This window comes from Canis lupus, chromosome 24 (assembly GCF_011100685.1).
Source record: "Canis lupus familiaris isolate Mischka breed German Shepherd chromosome 24, alternate assembly UU_Cfam_GSD_1.0, whole genome shotgun sequence".
Lineage (NCBI taxonomy): Eukaryota > Metazoa > Chordata > Mammalia > Carnivora > Canidae > Canis > Canis lupus.
This window is the reverse complement of record NC_049245.1, coordinates 18,285,591-18,308,797: the sequence shown is the minus strand read 5'-3', so window position 1 is coordinate 18,308,797 and position 23,207 is coordinate 18,285,591. Positions and strand designations below refer to the sequence as shown.

The 23,207-nt window shown below is 38.4% G+C and overlaps 1 protein-coding gene and 1 long non-coding RNA gene across 4 annotated transcripts in view; one reads left to right on the top strand and one right to left on the bottom strand.

Annotated features, from left to right (window-relative positions):
• ATRN (attractin) overlaps window positions 1-23,207 on the top strand; it is a 161,252-nt gene that overhangs the window by 3,109 nt on the left and 134,936 nt on the right. The window lies entirely within an intron of this gene.
• LOC106557679 overlaps window positions 4,986-23,207 on the bottom strand; it is a 49,841-nt gene continuing 31,619 nt past the window's right edge. The window contains exon 4 of the long non-coding RNA XR_005377658.1: window positions 4,986-5,171. This is a non-coding gene — a long non-coding RNA (uncharacterized LOC106557679). The remainder of the gene's footprint in view (window positions 5,172-23,207) is intronic.

Below are 23,207 nucleotides of genomic sequence, written 5' to 3'. Positions count from 1 at the left end.
GTGGTAATTGCAGAGGTAAAAGACGGGTCTTGCTTGGAAACTGGTTTATTCTTGGGAAGGAAGGGGGATGGTGAGGGAAAGAAAGCTAGATCCTATCTTCGGTGACTGAGAGAATAGTGATACCATTAACAGACACAGGGACATAGGAGAAGCTGGTTTTATACCCACTGAGATTAGGTGCTCTCAGGGTATCCACTTGGCAGGACAAGTGTTAGTGTTGGAGTTATCAGTGTAGAGAGGGACATAGCCAGGGAGAAAGAGCAGGTCTCTCTCTAGTCCAGAGGATTGAGAAGAGCCATTTGTTATAGGGAATAAGCAGTCCTGACACTGGTTGTCTCAGATGGTATCAGGCGTGAGTGAGGGGTCTCCCCTGATTATCGTGGATGCTCCATTTGAGCAGGTTCACCCTGGTTGTCAGTGCTCTTTCCTGGGCAAACAGTTATGACTTTGGTCCTGATAATTCCATTATATTTTGTGGGCTGCTAGAATTTGCATTTTTAAAAACGAAAGTAAGAGGAACTTAATGTCTCTGGCCTTTTAAAAAAACTCTCATTAAATTGTTAGTGGAAGGATTATTTTAGGGGAAGACAGAAATGTTGGTTTTGATTAAAGTGGTACACATCTTGATTTAACTCACAGACCTGTTTGTTATTAAATGGAGAGACATTCAAATGAATACCTTTCCGGTATAGAATGGCATCAAGTCAGTGTGTTTTTAAATCTTTTTCGTTGCATAAATCCTGTATTATAATTGTTGTTATGAGTCTTTTCTATTAATTGAAAAGAATGTAGGATAATAAGAGGATTAGATCTTACCAAAGTTATCACTGAATGCATACTATATGCCAGGGATCTGGTCAAACATTTTTATGTACATCATGCCATTTAACTTCTGGACAACTCTGAGAGTGTTGTGTAAAGTTTGTGTTATTGTATGGTTAGACAGTTGGAAAATAAGTTTGTTTTTTTTTTTTCAAACAAAAGATACTACAGAAATGATTATCACAGAGGAGAATATTATTGGTGTCAGTTTAGTAAAATTAACTATGGAAATTAACTATGGAATCTTTGGTGGATGACTTCTAAAGCAATGCCAGTTTCATTCATTTTTATGTTACTGTTCATAATTCAGTGATCATTTTTTTTTTTAAACTTTTATTTATTTATGATAGGCACACAGTGAGAGAGAGAGGCAGAGACACAGGCAGAGGGAGAAGCAGGCTCCATGCACCGGGACGTGGGATTCGATCCCGGATATCCAGGATCGCGCCCTGGGCCAAAGGCAGGCGCCAAACTGCTGCGCCACCCAGGGATCCCAATGTGATCATTTTTTTCTACTTGTGACATCACCATGGAAATTTTTCTTTGGTTGATAATAAATACATTCCATCAAATTAGAAGTAAAGATATTAAGCCCATCTATGAAGTTAATATGCATTTAATTCTTCTATGTTCCTGCTGTCAGAAGTTTGGGGAGGATAGACTATAAGAGCCTAGTGAATGGGAGCCTTATAATTACCCAGGATGTTAAGAACTTACCTTCTCCAGAAGAATAAGGAAAGAAGTAGGCATTTATTGAGCATCTGTTTTGTTCCCGGCATATGGAATAATGGTGGTCATGGTAGTCCCAGCACTACCTGCCACCAACATTTCTCCATTTTTTTCCTAGGTGTTGTGTCAATTGCCTTTTAGCAATTACTCTTTTTAATCCTTAGAGTGAAGTTATTCCCATTTCACAGATGGGTGAACTGAAGCTTAGAGATACTGAGTAACTTGCACCAGCTCATACAACTTGTGAAAAGCTGGACTGGGATTTGAATTCAGGCCTTGTTAATTCCCACACCCTTGCTTTCCATTGTACCATTTGGCGTCTGATTTTTTCTGAGTCCAGTCACCCTTTACAAATATTCTTTGGAAGAGCTGTCTAATGCCATTGAGAAACAAGAGGAAAATAGATTTATTACAACTCTAAAGCTAGCATTAAAAAAAACAAAACAGGGACACCTGGGTGGCTCAGTGGTTAAGTGTCTGCCTTCAGCCCAGGGTGTGATCCTGGAGACTCGGGATCGAGTCCCTGTATGGAGCCTGCTTCTCCCTCTGCCTGGTCTGTGCCTCTCTCTTTGTGTGTCTCTTGAATAAATAAATAAAATCTTTAAAACAAAACAAAACTTTAACTCACTTGAATATGTTTGACTACTAGTCAAGGACATAAATCCCTATAGTACAAGGACATAAATCCCTATAGTGAAATGAAAATTCTGGAAAATAAAATTTTAAAAATAAAAAAATTAATTTTTTATTTTTTGGTTATAGTAATTATAGAAGTAGTATTAGCCTAAAGCCCTAAATTTATGTTCATAAATCAAATAGGCTTGTCTGTTTTCCTCAGTAGGATATAAACTCCATGAGGGCAAGGATTTTCATCAGTTTTTCTTGCTGTTCTATTCCCAGAGCCTAGAATATGCCTAGGACATGGTGTGCAATAAATGTTTGTTGAATGAAAAGATGAAGAAAAGTCACCTTTACCTGTATAACTGCCATATCTGTCTTTTGTCCTCATAAACCTCATGAACTTCATTGTCTTCTGTTTGCTGGGCATCTTTTTGGGGATGTTTTACTGTCACCTCATAGTAAGCCATCTGAGACAAATGCTTCTTGAAAAAAATAGTCTCTCCCTTTATCCTCCCTTATTTCAGTAGTAAATCTTACCTGAGATAACTAAAGGTCAAAACATAGGAGTAATCCTTTGCTCTTTCTGGGTATTCTTTTTCTCTAAAATCTTAAAATTTTGTTCCTTTCCACTTTTGCTCCTGCCATCCTAGGGCACACCTGGCCCTTTACCTCCTTGCTGACCTGCCTCTGTTGTGCCCTGACTGGGCTCTTGCCCTCCAGAGTCCATTCTACACTTTGTCATAGAAATCCTCTGAAACATATGTCACTGTCCTGCTCAGAAACTTTTTTCCCCTACTCCTCTTATTACCTGTAAAATGATCCTCAACAGAAGGCTTCCACTGCCTCATACACATTCCTTTCTCCCTACCCAAATTCTTTTACTTTGTAGTTTTTATACATATTTCCTAAATTTAACACCTTTCTTGCTCCTTGCTCCCATGTTCTTTCCTTTCTACTTATCAAGATTCTACCTCAAGGCCTATCTTCAGTTTCCTATAATAGCCAATTCTCTGAAATCATACCCATTCTCTTCTTTTGAGATGAGTCATCAGCCTATTCAATTCATAGATAGCTTTTGAATGATTGTTATGTGTTAGGTACCATGCACTGCCTTGAGAATATGAAGGTGGGTAAGAATCAGGCCTTGCTTTCCCATCGGAGAGCTCATAATTCTGAAGGGAAGACAGCTATGGTGCACAGGCAATTAGAATTAATAATAAAAATACAAGTAATATGTGGTGCTGGACTAAGATGTGGGGAGAGACTAACTCTTTTGAGGGCCATTGTTGAGGCATCGCAAAGACAGGAACATTTGGGCAGATCCGAGGTTTAGTGTAAATAGACAATCTGGGTGAGATGGGCATTCCGGAAGGAGAAAAGAGCATGTACAAAGGGAAAGAATCATGGACTTTCATGCTTACTTAAGTGTATTAGTTTCCTAGGTTTGTTGTAACAAAGTATTACAAACTGGGTGGCTTAAGCCAGCAGAAGTTTAATCTTTTATAGTTCTGGAGGTCACAAGCCTGAAATAAAGTGTCAGCAGGGCCATGTTCTCTCTGAAAGCTCTAAAGGAGAATCTGTTCCATCCCTTTCTCTTAGCTGCTGGGATGGACAGCAGTCCTTAGCATTCTTGGCTTGTACATGCATCACTCTAGTCTCTGCCCCCATCACTTTAAACTCACATAGTATTCTCTCTTTGTGTCTCTTCTGTTGTGAGGACATCAGTCATGTTGGACGTATGAATATGACTTCATCTTAATTTGATCATCTGCAAAAACTGTTTCCAGATAAGGTCATCTTTCCAGGTACCAAGGGTTAGGATTTCAGAGTAGCTTTTAGTGGTACACAGTTCAACCCACAGCACTTAGAGAACTGAACATAAGTGGATATTGTTGGAACATAACTTGTGAGGAATGTCTTGGAAAGGTGTGAGACTGGAAGGTGGTAATGGCCTTCCCTCTTCCTTTCCCATCACCTTCCAGTCTCAGGATGCATCCTTGACCGGGCTAAGCCATCAGGGGATTCCAGCCTCTTGTTGTAATGATTGTTTTGAGGTAGGCATGTGATCTAAGCTGACTCAGTCAAAGTGACTCTCAGGACTTTTGCTGGAGACCTCTCTCTTCTGGATGTTTATGAAGGAGATGCTTTGTCGTCTTTTGCTTTGTGTGCTGAGGATCTAAAACCTAGAATTGTTATAACTAGCATTGTTGTTGTGATAGGAGCCCACCTGTAGTCAGAGCAACTTCTAGAAGAGGGAGGATATCAGAGAAATGGAGCTGAAGTCCTGATGACTTTTCTGAAGCTCTGGGTCAAACATTGCCTGAAGTATACTTTTTAGTTTTATGAAGTCCTGCAGTCCATGTTTTTCTTAAGCCAATTACAGTTGGATTTCCTGTTCTTTACAATACAGAACAATTCCTATGCAGAGGAACATAGTGCTGGATCATGAAAATCTTCGTATTTTGCACCAGGAAGTTTGAGCCTTTTTCTCTAGAATTGATAACATGGTCTAAATTCCTGACATTTTTCTGCCAAGTCTCTTAGTTTTCCAATGTTGATGGGCACATGATCTGAACCCTAAGTTACCACAGGCAGTAGTTTTAGCTTGTTTGATACTGCATAACTCAGATTGCCAACTTCTCCTGGGAAAGAGGCTGTTCTCACTCTCTTGTACCTCAGCTCTATTTAGCCAATTTCCCATATGAGGGTTCATTAATTTGTATTTGTAAATCGTATTGGATACAGTTTCTGTCAAGGTTCTTTTAGCGACACTCAACTCAGACAAGTTTAAGAGAAAAAAAAACCAGATTTATTGGTTCATGTGACAGAAGAGTCAAGGGAATATTGTTGGCTTTGTGTGTGGCTGGATCCAGGGCACCATTTGGTCTGTCTCCCTCCATCTCTTAGCTTTGATCTGTTCTCTGATGGCTTCATTTTCAGGCAGGCTGTCTTCAGGTGATATCTCCAGAGGTTAAATCAAACTGGCTTAACATCCTCTACTGGAAAAGAATGACCCTTTCTTAGAAGCTTGTTGCAAAATAAAGAGTGCTGAGAATCTCACTGGTCCCTTGTCCTTTACTGAAATGGTCTCTGTGTTTGGGTCATGGGAATGTCCTGATTCATCAGACCTGACTTGAGTACCTGCTGTGGAGCTGGGGTATGAGGTTCCATTGGATGGAATAAGTGGCATGGACTGAGGAAGGGGGAGCAGGAAAAGAGAAAGGAAAACACACATACTGTACCAGAAAAGTGGGGCTTATGTTGGGCAGGTAAGAACAGTGATATTGCTGCATTTTCCTAGAACCTGCCATTTGGTGAATACTCAATAAGTGTTGGTGATAAAAATTAGGAATGTTCTGGAAAATACTGTATTAAGTAATAAAACGCCAGTTTCCCAGTTTACCAGGAATTCACTCAGTCATTACTAGGGATTGTGAGGGTCCCACTATGTGGAATGCATTATGCTGGCTCGTGGAGATGACTGCAGTGAGGACTGTGCCATACTGAATTTCGGTCTAGCAGAGTCAAGTCACTGAATAAAAGTAATTTGTCCTCTGATTTTGCGATGGGGGAAATAGAATTCTGGGAAGAATCAACTAAATACATGCTTATATGGGATGAAATTATGTTATATTGGCTAAAAACTTAACTATGTGAAATATTTACATAATAAACATCTGACATTTTTGCTGATTCCTAAAAGATAGAGTTTACTTATTTGAAAAAGGTGAAAATATGCTTAAGTAAAAAGAAAAATTGGGCATGATGTAATATAATATTGCACAAAGCATACGTTTGAAAGCAGATATCTGACATTTAAACTTTACCTCTGTGAACGTTTCCCAAGGTAGGCAAATGCTTTTTATTTACTACAGTAAATAGAGGTTGGATAAATATACTGGAGAAAAACAGAGTATGTATGACCAAAACGTTTTTTTCTAAATATGAAGAACTGATTTAATAAATTTGTAGGTTATATTTATCTTGAGTGTTAAATACAGAACTCGGTATCTTGTACTGTGGTTGAACAAATTAAACTGGTTTTTCTCTATAACACAATCTGTTTTTTTTTTTTTAAATTCTTTTTTTTTTTTAAGATTTTATTCATGAGAGACACAGAGAGAGGGAGAGAGGCAGAGACACAGGCAGAGGGAGAAGCAGGCCCCATGCAGGGAGCCCGACGTGGGACTCGATCCCGGGACTCCAGGATCACGCCCTGGGCCAAAGGCAGGCTCTAAACTGCTGAGCCAGCCAGGGATCCTCTCAATCTGGTTTTTATTTTTTTATTTTTTTATTTTTTTAATTTTTATTTATTTATTTATGATAGTCACAGAGAGAGAGAGAGAGAGAGAGAGAGGCAGAGGGAGAAGCAGGCTCCATGCACCGGGAGCCCGACGTGGGATTCGATCCCGGGTCTCCAGGATCGCGCCCTGGGCCAAAGGCAGGCGCTAAACCTCTGTGCCACCCAGGGATCCCTCAATCTGGTTTTTAAAACTAAAATGAAACCACTGTTGTACTTTTCAGAGTATTTGTGTTGGGAAATTTATGGGCTGCAGGCCTATGATGAAATTTGTTTCTCACTTACACTCTTTATCGCTTTGTGATTTCTCCAGGGCATTGTGGCAAAAGTGAGCCCCATCCATGTATCGTATACTAATCTTGTTCTTCAGTTCGAGACTCTTCTTCCTTCCATTTCCCTCTTCTCCCTTTACTTTCAGACTAGCCCTTTATAATCAGCTAGATGTCTCATTTTCCCTTTTGAGGGTGGCTTTCTCCTGTTTGTCTTGTTTTTTCCTTTCTTACCATTTTATGGATATCCTCTTCCTTGAATGCTTTTTTTTTTTATCATTTGAGACTCTAGTTTGATTTTAGTCTTTCTTCCTTTTTTAAAATTTTATTTATTTATTCATGACAGAGACACAGACAGACACACACACACACACATACACGCACACACACAGGCAGAGGGAGAAGCAGGCTCTGTGCAGGAAGCCCGACATGGGATCCCTGGTCTCCAGGATCACATGCCGGGCTGAAGGCGGCGCTAAACCACTGGGCCACTGGGGCTGCCCTCTCTTCTTTTTTTTTTTAAGATTTATTTATTTGAGAGGGAAGGAGCATGCACGTAGGAGCTGAGGGGGAGGGGCAGAGGGAGAGGGAAAGAATCTCCTGCAGACTCCCAGCTGATCATCGAGCCCAACTTGGGGCTTGATCTCACAACCTTGAGATCATGACCTGAGCTGAAGCCAAGAGTCCAACACTCAACCTTCTCAGCCACCCAGGTGCCCCTTATTCTCACAATTTTTAATTCTCTTAAGTTTTCTGTTTTTTCAAGTTAAAATTTTGAGCAAATTTCAATTCTAGCTGTGTATTTACATGTTTACTCATCTAGAATTCTCTTGCACTTACAGAGGTTAATTTAGTCATGGCTGAAATGCCTATTTATCTTTTTAGAATTTGACATTAATAGTATATAGTTATGAGTCGAATGAATTTTCTAATTAATTCTTCTTGGTCTTTTTTGCATTCTAATTAAGAATTTTCTAATTTGTTTACTCATAAGTCTATAAGCATTAGGGGCTGGAACTATATCAGGTGCTGCTAAGAGACACATAAGCCACCTTTCTTGACCAGTATTTCCTGTATTTTTTGATTCACACATCCCTTCACAGAAGTGTGTAATCTTGTGGACTCTTTTAGGAATTAAAAAAATAATATTTTTTAAAAAAAAGTATCCTATTTTTGGTAAGATAATTGGAGTTCTCATAGTTGGTTTTAAATAGACTAAAAAGTAATTTCAAATATAATTTGTAATGGTATTCATAATATTAAAGAAAAATTTGACCTCACTGCTTAACATGTTGTACATGTTGTTTAATGTATTTTAAATTAATTTTGCAAGGAAAAGCATGATTTATAGACCAAAAAATGGCACTTAAGTTTGGATTGAATTTATATTACAGTAGAGATTGAATCAGACTGTGCTAAAGAAATAGACTTTTCATCCTCATGTTTGGCATTTATGCATTTGTGCCTTAAAAATTCTGTCTTAGAAATTTTTTTTGGTGTTTCGTTTCTAAATCATAAAATAATAGTGGTTCAAGCTCTTTGTAAGCATTTCTCTGTAGATAGCATATTTCCAGTGTGGATGGTTTTTTCAAAATTGAGCGGAAAGGCCAGATTGACTATAATTGTCACTTAATTTTCCCCTTTTAACATTATTTTTTGGAGTACTAGAGACATCTTGCAAAGCTATACAAGGATTTTGATCAGAAGGTTTATTTAGCAAGATGATCTTCAGGCAAATTTGCAGAATTAAGATTTATTTTATGCCCTCCTGTAATGTGTATTTAAATGTTGTGTTCTTTGCTTCTCTTTTAGTAGATACCAGTACTATCTTTTAATCAGAACATCATTTGGGCCACTGTTGAGAAATATTGACCAACCATGACAGTTGCTTTAAAGCAATTATGTTTGACACTGGCTCAGTCTCTGGGGTAACTTTACTTCCTTTTAATCTGAAACATTTCAAGCCTTTGGAAGAGTTACAAAGAGTAATAAAATGAACATCTCTCTACCTACAACCTATATTTGCTGAATTTCTTTCATATTAATATTATTCTTAGGGTATTATACTATTAAGTTATGTAACAAAGTTATAAATACCAGCCAATGCCCCTGTGTTACTCCTCCCTGTTCCCCTTACTCTCTTCCCAGAGGCAATTAGTATGGTGAAGTTGATGTTTATTATTCCCCTTGAACATTTCTACTTTATTACAGACAGACAGACACACACACACACACACACACACACACACAGTCTTATTTCCAAAAATAAGATCCTGTTTCAGACTTCAAAAAAGTAACTATTCTATACCTTTTTTTTCACCCAAAGCCCCATTTTTTAATGCTTTTGAGATTTGTTTGTATTGATAAATGTAGCTTTAGTTGATATAGCTAGTTCATATCTATATCACTATAGAACTCCAACTTATTTACCCATTTTCCTATTGATAGGCATTTAGATTTTTCCAGTTTGTCTTGTTACAAAACAGCTACAATTAACATTCTTTACATATCTCTTTGTGCACCTGTGTATGATTTTTATCTAGGGTAGTTATCTTCAAACTTTTGAAGCACCTCTGAAATAATTTTAAAATTCTTTTTACTTCTTTGCATGCTTTTAGGTTGACAAGCAGTTGACATTACCATTTTTAAAAAATGGATTTATATAGTTGCAAAGAATAGTTACTAAAGAAAACTACATTATTAAAAAAACTTATTGGGTAGACTCCAAAGTCCATAGCTGTTATAACCTTTCTCCTTCATTTAAAAAAAATACACGTTGTCTTCTTAATAGTCAATTTTTGCACTGTTCCCGCCCCCCCCCCTTTTTTGCTTAAATTCTTATTTTCATCCTAATAGTCCCATATAATTTTTTTTAAAGATTTTATTTATTCATGAGAGACACAGAGAGAGGGGTAGAGACACAGGCAGAGGGAGAAGCAGGCTCCATGCAGGGAGCCCGATGTGGGACTTGATCCCAGGTTTCCAGGATCAGGCCCTGGGCTGAAGGCGGTGCTAAACCGCGGAGCCACTCAGGCTGCTGAGCCCCGTATAATTTTATAATTTTTTCTAGGTTATGAATTCTGCTTGCTGATTTAGATATCATTGCCATAAAGCTTACCAGTTTAAAGTGTACAAGTCAGTGACTTTTAGTATATTCATAAAGTTGTGCAACCATTATCATCTAATTCCAGAATACTTTCATTATGTCAGATGGAAACACTGTACCTATTAGCAGTCACTCCCCATTCCTCCTTTCACCCAGCCCATTCCACCCAGAAAGAAGGTCAGCTTTCTGTCTATGGATTTGTCTATTGTAGACATCACATATAAATATTGCTATATAATATGCGATTGCTTTGACTGACTTTTACTTAGCATAATGTCTGAAAGATTCATCTTTGCATCTTGGATCAGTGGATCAGTACTCCATTCCTTTTTGTGGCTGAATAATAATTCCGTTGTATGTATAAACCACATCTTTTTTTTTTTAAGATTTTTAACATTTATTTATTTATGAGAGACACAGGGAGAGAGAGGCAGAGACATAGGCAGAGAGAGAGAAGCAGGCTCCATGCAGGGAGCCCGATGCGGGACTTGATCCTGGGACTCCAGGATGACACCCTGGGCTGAAGGCAGGTGCCCAACCGCTGAGCCACCCAGGCGTCCCCCACATCTTATTTATCCATTCATCATTTGAAGAACATTTAGATAATTTTCACCTTTGGCTATTGTGAATAATGCTGCTCTGAAAGTTCATGTACATGTTTTTGTGTGGACATCAGGGGATGTCTCTTGGGTGTATACCTAGGAGTAGAATTGCTGGGTCATATGGCAGCTCAGAGTTTTTTTTTTCTTCTTCTTCTTCCTTCTTCTTCTTCTTCTTCTTCTTCTTCTTCTTCTTCTTCTTCTTCTTCTTCTTCTTCTTCTTCTTCTCCTTCTCCTTCTCCTTCTCCTTCTTCTCCTTCTCCTTCTCCTTCTTCTTCTCCTCCTCCTCCTCCTCCTCCTCCTCCTCCTCCTCCTCCTCCTCCTTCTTCTTCTTCTCCTTCTCCTTCTCCTTCTCCTTCTCCTTCTCCTTCTCCTTCTTCTTCTTCTTCTTCTTCTTCTTCTTCTTCTTCTTCTTCTTCTTCTTCTTCTTCTTCCTTTTTTGAGAAGGAGGGATGAGGAAGGTCAGAGAGGAGCAGAGAGAGAATCCAAACAGGCTCCATGTCCAGCAGGGGGCTGACGACACAGGGTTTGATCTCATGACCGTGAGATCATATACTGAACTGAAATCAAGATTCTGACACTTAGCTGACTGAGCCATCCAGGTGCCCCTCAGTGTTTTACTTTTTGACAGAGTGCCAAACTTTTTTCACAGAGACTGTACCAGTTACATTTTTTTTTTAAAGATTTTATTTATTTATTTGACAGAGAGAATGAACAAGCAGAGGGAGTGGCAGGCAGGGGGAAAAGGAAAAGCAGGCTGTCCATGGAGGGAGCCCAATGTGGGGCTCAATCCCAGGGCCCTGGGATCATGATATGAGCCAAAACCAGATGCTTAATCGACTGAGCCACCCAGGTGCCTCTGTACTAGTTATATTCTTACCAGCAGTTTATGAGGGTTTCATTTTCTCCACATTCTCACCAATACTTATTTTCTGTGGTTTTATGCCATGTAGCTGGTATCCATTATGACTTTGATTTGCATTTCCTTAATGTTTGTTGATTTTGAGTATATTTTCATGTGCTTATTGGCCATTTATACATCTCTGGAGAAATGTCTACTCTGATCCTTTGCCCATTTTTAAATGAGGTTCTATGAGGTTTTTATATAGATTTTTATTGTTGAGTTGCAAGTGTTCTTTATATATTCTGGATATTCTAATATAATCAGAAATGTGATTTAAAAGTAATTTCTTCTAATTTTTTGGTTGTTTTTCACACATACAAAAAACCCCCAACAACCTTGGTAGTGTCTTTTGACATACAAAAGTTTTCATTTTGGTGAAATCTAATTTACTTTTTCTCTGGTTGCTTGTACTTTGTCTTACCTAAGAAACCATTTACTAATCCAAGATCATGAAGATTTACATCTTTTATTTTTAAGAGTTTTATGGGTTTAGTTCTTACATTTTGATCTTTGATCCATTTTGAATTAATTTTGTACATGCTGTGAAGTAGAGGTACCACTTTATTCTTTTGGATGCAGATATCCAGTTGTTCCAGTGCCATTTATTGAAGAGACTGTTTTTCTCTATTGAATGGTCCTGGTCCCCTTGTCAATTGACTCTAGATGTATAAGTTTATTTCTAGACTCTCAATTATATTCCATTGACCTGTTTGTCTATTCTTACGTCAGTACAAGCCTATCTTGATTACTCTGTAATATGTTTCAAAATCCTATGTAACTTTTTAAATGTTTTATTTTGAGATAATTGCAGATTTGCATAAGGTTATAAGAAATAGTAGAGTGATATCCTATCCTTTCACCTCTTTCTCTTACTGGTAACAGCTTGCATAACAATAGTATAAGAGCACAACTAGAAAATTTGTATTGATACAATTTTATTGATCTTATTCAGATTTTACCAGTTTTTTTAATGCACTAATTTATGTACATGTATTTCTGATATTGGATTTTATTTTAATAGATTTTTTTTAAGATTTTAAAAAATGTATTTGATAGAGAGCACAAGCAGGGGGAGTGGCTGGTAGAGAGGGAGAAGCAAGCTTCCCGCCAAGCAGGGAGCCCAGTGCGAGGCTCGATCCTAGGACCCTGGGATCATGATCTGAGCCAAAGGCAGACGCTTAACCAACTGAGCCACCCAGGCACCCCTATTCTAATAATCTCTATATTTAAGATAGTTGAGTATGTTATATTTCTTTAAAACAAGGATTAGTGTATAAATGAATTTTTTTCAGTTTCATATTACCATGAAACTTATATGAAATTTTTTTCTATATTAACTAATCATTATGATTATACTTAGTGCACAATTGAGCAAACCATATACATGCAATGGACATTTTTAGAAGTAATATTTAAACATAATAGGTAGATTTTTGTTGGAAAAATATCTGTTATTGAGATGGATAGTACTTTTTTTTTTTGGATAGTACTTTTTAAAGAATCTGGGAATGATAGAATTTACTGCTAGAATGAGGCAGAGTTCAGTATAAATTTTATTCCTTTCTCCCCCTTTAGTAAATAGAAACCCAAGAAACCTTGTCTGTGCAGTCATTGTATACACTAGACAAGGGTAGTAACATGGTGACATCGGTGCTCTAGGAATGTTGTTCTGGCTGTGGGATGCTTAGTAGACTTGTGGTCAGGTCTCTGAACCTGGAAAGAAGATAGGGCTTTGGCAGTAAGACTACTATAAATTATTTTGGTCTTGGGGTAGAGCATAGCAGTGGGAATGGAGATGAAGGGATGAATCTGAGGAAGCCTTTGATGGCAATTGATTGTAGCATGAATTGGTCATACATTTGATAAAGAGGATATAGTAGAGAAAGAAGCTAATAAATGTCACACCAACATTTTGAGCCTAGGAGAATGGGGCTGTTTTATCATTTGAGGTAGACTATACAGTTGAATGAGAAGAAATATCCCTCCCACAAGATTAATGTAATATTTAAAAGTATTAGCTAAGAATGTATCTAGAAACCTGTAAGAAATGAGAAGGCTACATTAAAGCAGAGCCAAATATAGCTTGTGTTAGAACCATATTTTTCGACTCCTGGTTTCTTTTTTTTTTTTTTCTTTTTTTAAAGATTATTTATTTATTTATTCATAGAGACACAGAGAGAGAGAGAGGCAGAGACACAGGCAGAGGGAGAAGCAGGCTCCATGCAGAGAGCCCGACGTTGGACTCAATCCAGGGTCTCCAGGATCATGCCCTAGGCTGCAGGCAGTGCTAAACCACTGCGCCACTGGGGCTGCCCTCGACTCCTGGTTTCTTTGCAGGGTTGAGTTTTGTCAATTCTAGAACTCTCAGTTTTTGCTGTTGCACTACCCTGTTAAGCTATGAGTTTTCATTTCTATTTATTTTTTTCCAAGATTTATTTACTTATTTGAAAGAATGAGTGGGTGCGGGTGGAAGGAGAGAGACCCTTGGAGAGGGAAAGAGAGACTCTTAAGCAGACTGCAGTGAGTAGGGAGCCCGATGCAGGGCTCGATCTCATGATCCTGAGATCAAGATTTGAGCTGAAACCAAGAGTTGGACTCTTAACCGACTGCGCCAACCTGGCGCCCCTTCATTTCTATTTGTATTCAAAACATAATACAAATAATCTTCATATGGATGTTTAAGGAAATGCTTTACATAAACTATTGGACTTTCCTGGTTCCTGAGCCAAACTAGACATCTACAAGGCACCTCCTTATCTGAGGCAATATAGTAGAGTCAGTGTTTAGATGTCTTTGAACAAAGGCTCTGTCTCTAGTTTTTTAGCTTCTGAAATACTCTTCTCTCTAAAACATCATGGATACACATAAAAGTTTATCCTAGACTTTCTTTCTACTAAACTGCTGATAGTAAGAGCTTGAGAATTTTTGTTGTTAGGAACTTTCTTGGAATTGATGTTGTTATCCATTAGGCAGCAAATGTTACATGATCATCTATGATATTTTAGGCACTGGAGAAAAAGAAGTGAATGAGATACGTTCTTGAGAAAATAATGGTTGCCTAATGGGCAGAGATGTTTCTCTGTATCAGTAACAGACCAGATGGTAAGTCTGAACCCAGAAAATGCATCACTCAGCTCAATATCAAATATGTTGGGTACAGTTTCCAGAGTTCCAAGGGACATTTAAACTGAGATCTGAAAGGGTGGTTAGGAGTTTACTAGGAGGGGAAGCAAGAGAGAAGGAAGGTAGAGATAGAATGTGCTAAAGCATGGGGACTTAAGGACAGGTGAGTTGAGGGAGGAGAGTGACATTCAATATTGTGGCACTTTGGACTGCTCAGTCTGGGGAGCAGTGGCTAGAGGTGGAGCAGGAGAGGTAAGGTGGGGTTGGATTGTGATAGACCTTGTATAAAGTCCAGATATGCTATATTTCACCTAAACAGTCTTCCAACAATCTGACTAAACTGCTATTCAATTTTGCTTCATAATTTAAATTCACACAAAAATTCAAATAGTTGGGCAGCCCCGGTGGCTCAGCGGTTTAGTGCCGCCTTCGGCCTGAGGTGTGATCCTGGAGACCCAGGATCGAGTCCCACGTTGGGTTCCCTGCATGGAGCCTGCTGCTCCCTCTGCCTGTGTCTCTGCCTCTCTCTCTCTCTCTCTTTGTCATGAGTAAATAAATAAAATCTAAAAAAAAAAAAAAATTCAAATAGTCTTACTGTGATGGCCAGATCAACCAATTTACTGCTACTCTGGCCTTTGCAGTTACAGTATTAAGCAAAGAAACTAATTACATAAGCAAGAAGCAAAACATATTAACAAAGCCCCCCACTCAAATCCCTGATACAGAGTTTTCAACTAGAATACACATCAAAATTGCCCACAGAGCTTTAAAAAACACAAATGATGGGGCCCCAACTAAGCTAAGGCAGGCAAAGGTTTCCAGGCATGTTTGAATGATCAGATTGGCATTTGAGGAAGATAACAGATTGCCCTGTGGAGAACTGGCCAGTTTGGGGAGCTAGGCTGAGGTGTCACAGGAGACCAAGGTTGGGTGCAGAGAATTTTGGACCAGGGTATTGGCAGTGGCAGTGGGAATAGGAGAAGAACAAAAATGGCAGTGGTTTTGTAGGCTAAATGAATAATGGAGTGAAGTCAAGGAACAGTTGATAAGTTTTGAAACATAAAGGTGCATGGTGACAAACTGTTAGAAAAGTAAAGGACCAGAATTTAATTTAATTTTTTGACATAGGAAATATTTGTCTGAAACATGGGTCTAACTTTGTGCCGGAAATGTACCTTGAGTAGTTACCAGCATATAGATGGGAAGAGAAGCCTTGAATGCAGATACTATTACTCTAAGGGGGATCATGGAGAACTTGATCCAGGACAACTCCTAGGACAGAGCCCAGGATTTGAGCAAAGGAATTGTCCTTTGATTTTATTGAGTCTTTCAAGGTAGATGATTTATTTTTAAAAATATGAGGGAGCCATATTATTTTGTGGTAGTTTTAATTATCATCATGGGTGAGTATGGTAGGATATCCTAAACATTTAAGCATATAGCACTCATTTATAATGTTATATGATTTATTCTAGTTGTAGATTTATTATTTTTTAACTAATTAGGACAAATGCTTAAGTCGTTACATGTTAGGGTATTAGGGTTATCAGTATGAATACATTTTCATGATGAACTTTTTACATTGTATTTTTAAAAAATACTTATTTAAGTAATCTCTACACCCAGTGTGGGGCTTGAAAGCAGAACTCCAAGATAAGAGTTACTTGTTCCACTAACAGCCAGCCAGGTGCTCTTCATTGTATTTTGATTTTAAGGAATTAAACATTTTTGACTAAAGGTGAAATTTGGGAATGTGGAAATATTTTTAATGTTTCAGTGCCAAAAATTCAGCTACTTTAACATCTAGAAATTCCAAGGTTGTATATGGAAGATTTGTTCTTAATTTGTCATATGTGTTAGAATCATTGGGGTGCCTGGGTGGCTCAGTGGTTAAGTGGCTGCCTTCAGCTTAGGTCATAATCCTGAGGTCCTGAGATGGAGTCCCTCTCTCTTTACCCCTCCCCTCACCTTGTGTGCATGCACTCTCACTCACTCTCTCAAGTAAATAAATAAAATCTTAAAAAAAGAAAATTGTGGAGCTTTTAAAGTCACCAAATGCAGTGCTAGATCCCAGCTGAGAGGGGTTGGTGTTGGGGCCCCATCATTTGTGTTTTTTAAAGCTCTGTGGGCAATTTTGATGTGTATTCTAGTTGAAAACTCTGTATCAGGGATTTGAGTGGGGGGCTTTGTTAATATGTTTTGCTTCTTGCTTATGTAATTAGTTTCTTTGCTTTATACTGTAACTGCAAAGGCCAGAGTAGCAGTAAATTGGTTGATCTGGCCATCACAGTAAGACTATTTGAATTTTTTTTTTTTTTAGATTTTATTTATTTACTCATGACAGAGAGAGAGAGGCAGAGACACAGGCAGAGGGAGCAGCAGGCTCCATGCAGGGAACCCAACGTGGGACTCGATCCTGGGTCTCCAGGATCACACCTCAGGCCGAAGGCGGCACTAAACCGCTGAGCCACCGGGGCTGCCCAACTATTTGAATTTTTGTGTGAATTTAAATTATGAAGCAAAATTGAATAGCAGTTTAGTCAGATTGTTGGAAGACTGTTTAGGTGAAATATAGCATATCTGTACAATGGAGTACTATAAAGGGAATAGTTCTAAAAAGGAACAGAGACTATCTCTGTATGTTGTGTCGTCATCTTGAGAATATATTGTTGAATGAAAAAAGCAAGGAGCAGAATAGTAGTGTTATCTGCTACCATTTTTCAAAGAAAGGGGCCTATACATTTGCAAATATATATTGTTTTGTATATACATAGACCCACCAAAGGAATGGTAAACCAGAAACTACTAAAAATGGTTACTCTGAAGAGAGGGAGGGAGGGAGTTGGTGGAAGAAATAGGTATAGAACCTAAACTTAGAGTATACTTTGTTTTGTGGATTATGCCTTAGGATCATATAAATGTCTTGCCACATTATAAAACAAGAATAAATTAAAATGAGAGGAAAAAAGGAATTCAGAAAAATCAAATGCAAAATAAAATAAGTGAACCTAAATGTATATCAGGTTTGAGGCTGAAGCATAAAGAGTATTTCAAGTGACTTTGAAACATAATCATTCGTCTGTAAGTTTCTAGTAATAGATACCCCTAAGGACAAAGGACTGCAAAGATATCATAAGCTCTTTTTAGTAATCAGATAACTGGTAGTAATATTGATATTATTCTGGAGGTATGTATTGTAAGCTTTTAAGCAAGTGGATAGTTACATTGGATTGAGGCCATAGATTTTGGTGGGAGAAAGAGACCCAGAGAAATTGGGTGAGAGTTCTGGAATCCTTAATTTGACTTAGAAGTGTCAGTATGAATTCATGATGTATTTTATTTTTAATTTTTTTTAAATTTATTTTTATTTTTAAATTTATTTTAAAGATTTTATTTATTCATTCATGGGAGATACAGAGAGAGAGGCAGAGACATAGGCAGAGGGAGACGCAGGCTCCATGCAGGGAGCCCGATATGGGACCCTATCCTGGGACCACGGGATCATGCCCTGACCCAAAGGCAGGTGCTCAGCTGCTGAGCCACCCAGGCGTCCTATGTATTTTTTTATTTTCTTTCTTTATTTTTTTAGGTAGCCTTCATGCCCAGTGTGGGGCTTGAACTCACAACTCTGAGATCAAGAGTTGCATACTCTGCCAACTGAGCTAGTCAGGCATCCCTATATTTTCTTTTTTAAAAAATGTATTTTCTAGTTCTCTCTACTAAAGAATCTCAGAAACCCACTTAGATAGCATCAAACACTTCTAGTTCCAGACTCTGTTCTCTAAATAATAATTCCCAGTAAAAGGAACCTAGGGTACCTTGGAAAAAGGGAGCCAGGAAATCTATAAAATGAGCTTGGAATATCTTTTTCACATCACAAAACAAACTACTGGGGGATATTTCTGTTCATATCAGTGGTAGAATACCTTTTTCTAAGCCAACACTCCCAACTGAGAACAACTGAAAAAATTGGAAAATATTTTTTTAAAAATCTGTTTAAAGACTTTGCAAAGTAAGCAAGACAAACAGCAAGGACTTGAGAGATCTGTATTTTGGAGAGGGAAAGCTCAGAGGTGAGGCCCGCTTTTGGTATGGCTTTTTCCTTGGAGTGATTGGCTGATTTGAAGTCTGCATCTAAGAAATTGAAGAAGGTGGTGGCAGGGAGGCTGAGATTCTAAGTAGAGTTTTTGGTAGTTATGTAGAGGTCAGGGACAAAATTGGGGTTCAGAGCCTGCAAAGTAGGAAGGGCGCTGGAAACCATCGCAGGCTTTTAGTTGGGAACTCTGAAGGATAGGCTACACCTTAAGGATTAGCTCTCACAGAGGCTGAAACCAACTTTCAAATCACCCCAGTCCTTGATTGGATTAAGGAGAGCTCCTCCTAGCTTTATTACTTGCTAGAAGTAAATGTTTTCTCTGGAGAAAGACCATCAGCCATTGATTCAAGTTATCTGTATGTTTTTATATATTTAGTGAGAATATGTAATATGTATTTACATGTTACTATATACATCATTTTATTTATTTATTTATGGTATTTTTAAAATTGGAGTTCATTTGCCAACATATAGTACAACACCCAGTGCTCATCTTGTCAAGTGCTCCCCTCAGTGCCCATCACCCAGTCACCCCATCCCCCCGCCCACCTCCCCTTCCACTACCCCTTGTTCGTTTCCCAGAGTTAGGAGTCTCTCATGTTTTGTCACCCTTTCTGATTTTTCCCACTCATTTTCTCTCCTTTTCCCTATAATCCCTTTCACTATTTTTTATATTCCCTGAATGAATGAAACCCTATAATGTTTATCCTTCTCCAATTGACTTATTTCACTCAGCATAATGCCCTCTAGTTCCAAGATCAGACGAGATCGGGCGGGTTCAGGGTGGTATGGCCGTAGACAATGCCCTCCAGTTCCATCCATGTTGAAGCACATGGTGGGTATTCGTCATTTCAAATGGCTGAGTAATATTCCATTGTATATATATACCACATCATCTTTATCCATTCATCTTTTGATGAACACTGAGGCTCCTTCCACAGTTTGGCTATTGTGGACATTACTGCTATAAACATTGGGGTGCAGGTGTCTCGGTTTTTCACTGCATCTGTATCTTTGGGGTAAAACACCCACAGAGAAACAAACAATCCAATCATGAAATGGGCAAAAGACATGAACAGAAATTTCACCAAAGAAGACATACACATGGCCAACAAGCACATGAGAAAATGCTCTGCATCATTTGCCATCAGGGAAATACAAATCAAAACCATGACGAGATACCACCTCACACCAGTGAGAATGGTGAAAATTAATAAGACAGGAAACAACAAATGTTGGAGAGGATGTGGAGAAAGGGGAACCCTTTTGCACTGTTGGTGGGAATGTGAACTGGTACAGCCACTCTGGAAAACTGTGTGGAGGTTCCTCAAAGGGTTAAAAATAGAGCTACCCTACGACCCAGCAATTGCACTACTCGGGGATTTAGCCCAAAGATAACTATATACGTTATATTTATAACATATCATAAAACTTAGTCTGGGACACCTGGTTGGCTCAGTGGTTGAACATCTCATCTGCCTTTGGCTGAGGGCATGATCCTAAGGTCCTAGGATCAAGTCCTACATCAGGCACCAGCAGGGAGCCTACTTTTCCCTCTGCCTATGTCTCTGCCTCTCTCTCTCTCTGTCTCTCATGAATAAATAAATAAAATCTTTAAAAAAACCCCAACTTAGTCTGGCATTACACTAAAAAATAACCCGATATATAAAAATAAAAAAATTCATGAAAAATCAAGAGAGAAAACATAATTGAAGTGGACTCATAGGGAGATTTCCAGTACATGTGAGATAGTATAGACTCGTTTTCTTTGCTAATTCTAGCTATAAATCCTGGAATTGGTGCAGAAGACAGCCAAATGAGAACTCTGAAATGTTGTTAGAAGGTAAGCTGGTTCTTCACAGGACCAGAAGAACAATATAGCCATAGGGCATCTTGCATTCCCCCCACCCAACAGAAGAAGGCCTCCCAGACCCAGGGCATCCTGACTCTCTGAGAATACAGAATAGAATATAGTCCAGGTAGGCTCATTTCTTCCATGAATCAAATGGAACTCCCTCTGAAAACGGCAGGCAAGCTTAATATCAGCAAGGGGGATCAACCCTGGGGGGGTTGGGGGGAAACCTTGGGCCATCACACTCATTTCCCACCAAGAAGCTCCTGGCAGCCTGGCTTGGGGAACTCCTTTTATCCCCTCAGGCAACAGCAGCAGCAGGGACCTATGAAAGCAGCAGGGCCAGTGGTACCAGATAAACAGAGCAGGCCAAATAACACCGTGCAGAATCTGAAAATTAATCTACCATTGGAATAATATCCCAGAAAACTGGATCAAGATCCATATGCTAAAAATAAACAGGGTGACTACCTGCTAAAATAAAATATTTAATAAGACTCTGTGTTAGTGACTTCTAACATAATAGACAAAATGTCCGAGATAGGGTAGAAAATTACCTGTCATACCAATAATGAAGTAAATTGCAACTTGGATTGAAAAGGCAATCAACAGATGTCAACCCAAGATGAATCAGATTTTGGAGTTTTCTCACAAGAATTTTAAAGCAGCTGTCATAAAAAATGCTTTAAAATTAATTAAAAATTGTCTTGAGAGAAATGGACATAATCTCAACAAAGACCTAAATAAAATTAATTAGAACCAAATTACAAATGAAATTAGAAAAAAAACCAAATGGAAATTTTAGAATTGGAAAACAGTAACAATCCCTCCCCCAACTTGTTCAATTAGTAGAATGACAGTGACAGATGATAGAGTTCTAAACTTGAGAATTGAACAATTAGAGATCTTCCAGTCTAAATAACAGAGAAAACATACTTGAAAAAAAATGATCTGTGGAACAAAAGTTCTAATACTTGTATAATTGGAGTCTCAGGAAGAAATGAGAGTGGGGCTGAAAGAATATTTGAAAGAAATAATGTCTGAAAATGTACCAAATTTGGCAAAAGAAACAAACCTGCAAATTCAGGAAATTACAAACCCTATACAAGAAAAACTCAAATCTGCACCGAGATGCATCATACTTAAACTCTTATTGAAGTCTAAGGTGTGAGATAGATACAAGGTTAATACACAGAATTCAGGGAAGCCTGGGTGGCTTAGCAGTTGGGTGTCTGCCTTTGGCTCAGGTCGTGATCCTCCCAGGATCCAGGATCGAGTTCCGCATCAGGCCCCCTGTGAGGAGCCTGCTTCTCCCTCTGCCTATGTCTCTGCCTCTCTCTCTCTCTCTCTCTCTCTCTCTCTCTGTGTGTGTGTCTTATGAATAAATAATCTTTTTTTAAAAAAACACAGAATTCAGTTGCTTTCCTATATACCAGCAATGAAGAAGTGGGATTTAAAATTAAAAGTATAATACCATTTATATTAGCACTATCAAAAGTGAAATACTTAGGCATAGGTCTAGCAAAATATGTGTAAGATCTGTATGAGGAAAACTATAAACTGTGATGAACAGAATCAAAGAAGTAAGTACATGGAGATATATTCCCTGCTCATGGATAAGAAGGCTCAATATTGTCAAGGTATCAGTTCTTCCCTTCTTTCCAACTTGATCTATACAATCAAAATCCTACTGAATTATTTCATGGATATTGACAAGTTGATTCTAATATATTTATATGGAGAAACAAAAGACTCAGAGTAGTCAGCACAATATTGAAGTAGAAGAACAAAGTTGGAGGACCAACACTACCTGACATCAAGACTTACTATAAAGCTATAGTGATCAAAATACTGTGGTATTGGTTAAATAATAGACAAATACATCAAGTATATATTTACAAATCGATAAATATATGCTTACATAAATATATGCGGTATAAAAGCCTAGAAGCCTAAGGGCAAAGAAAAAGTCTTGAAAGCAACCAGAGAGAAATGATGGGGAACACACATGCAGATAACAGATTTCTCGTCTGAAAATGGGGGTCAGTGGAAGCTGCACATTATTTCACAAGTGTTGAAATAAAACAACTGTTATTTGTGAATTCTGTGTTCAGCAAAACTGTCCCTCATGACTTAGAAGGAAATAAAAACATTCTCAGATGGTGGAAAATGAAAAGAATTTGTTGCTAGCAGATCTATCATTAAAGATTGGCTAAAGGAAGTTCTTTAAACAGAAGAGAAATGATAAAAGACTGAATCTTGTAGCATCAAGAAGAAGGAAGGAACAATGGAGAGAGCAGAAACACAGGTATATATGATGATAGACTCTCCTTTTCCTCCTGAGTGTTAGCAATCGTGTTTGTTGACTGAATAAAAAATAATAAAGCCAGGGATGCCTGGATGGCTTAGTTGGTTAAGCATCTGACTATTGATTTTGGCTCTGGTCATGATCTCCAGGTTGAGCCCTGTGTTGGATCCTTGCTCAGTGGGGAGTCTGCTCAAGATTCTCATTCTCCCTCTCCCCTTGCTCTCTCTCAAATAAATAAAGTCCTTTTAAAAATATAAAACCAGGGACACCGAGGTGGCTGTCAGTTAAGTGCCTTCGGCTCAGGTCATGATCTGAAGGTCCTAGGATTGAGTGTTGGCTCCCTGCTCAGAGGGAGTCTGCTTTTCCCTCTCCCTCTGCTCCTCCCCCTACCTTGTGCTCTCTCTCAAATAAATAAATAAAATCTTAAAAAAATATAAAATCTCTGATACTAAATATAATAATATTTGAAATGGTGAAG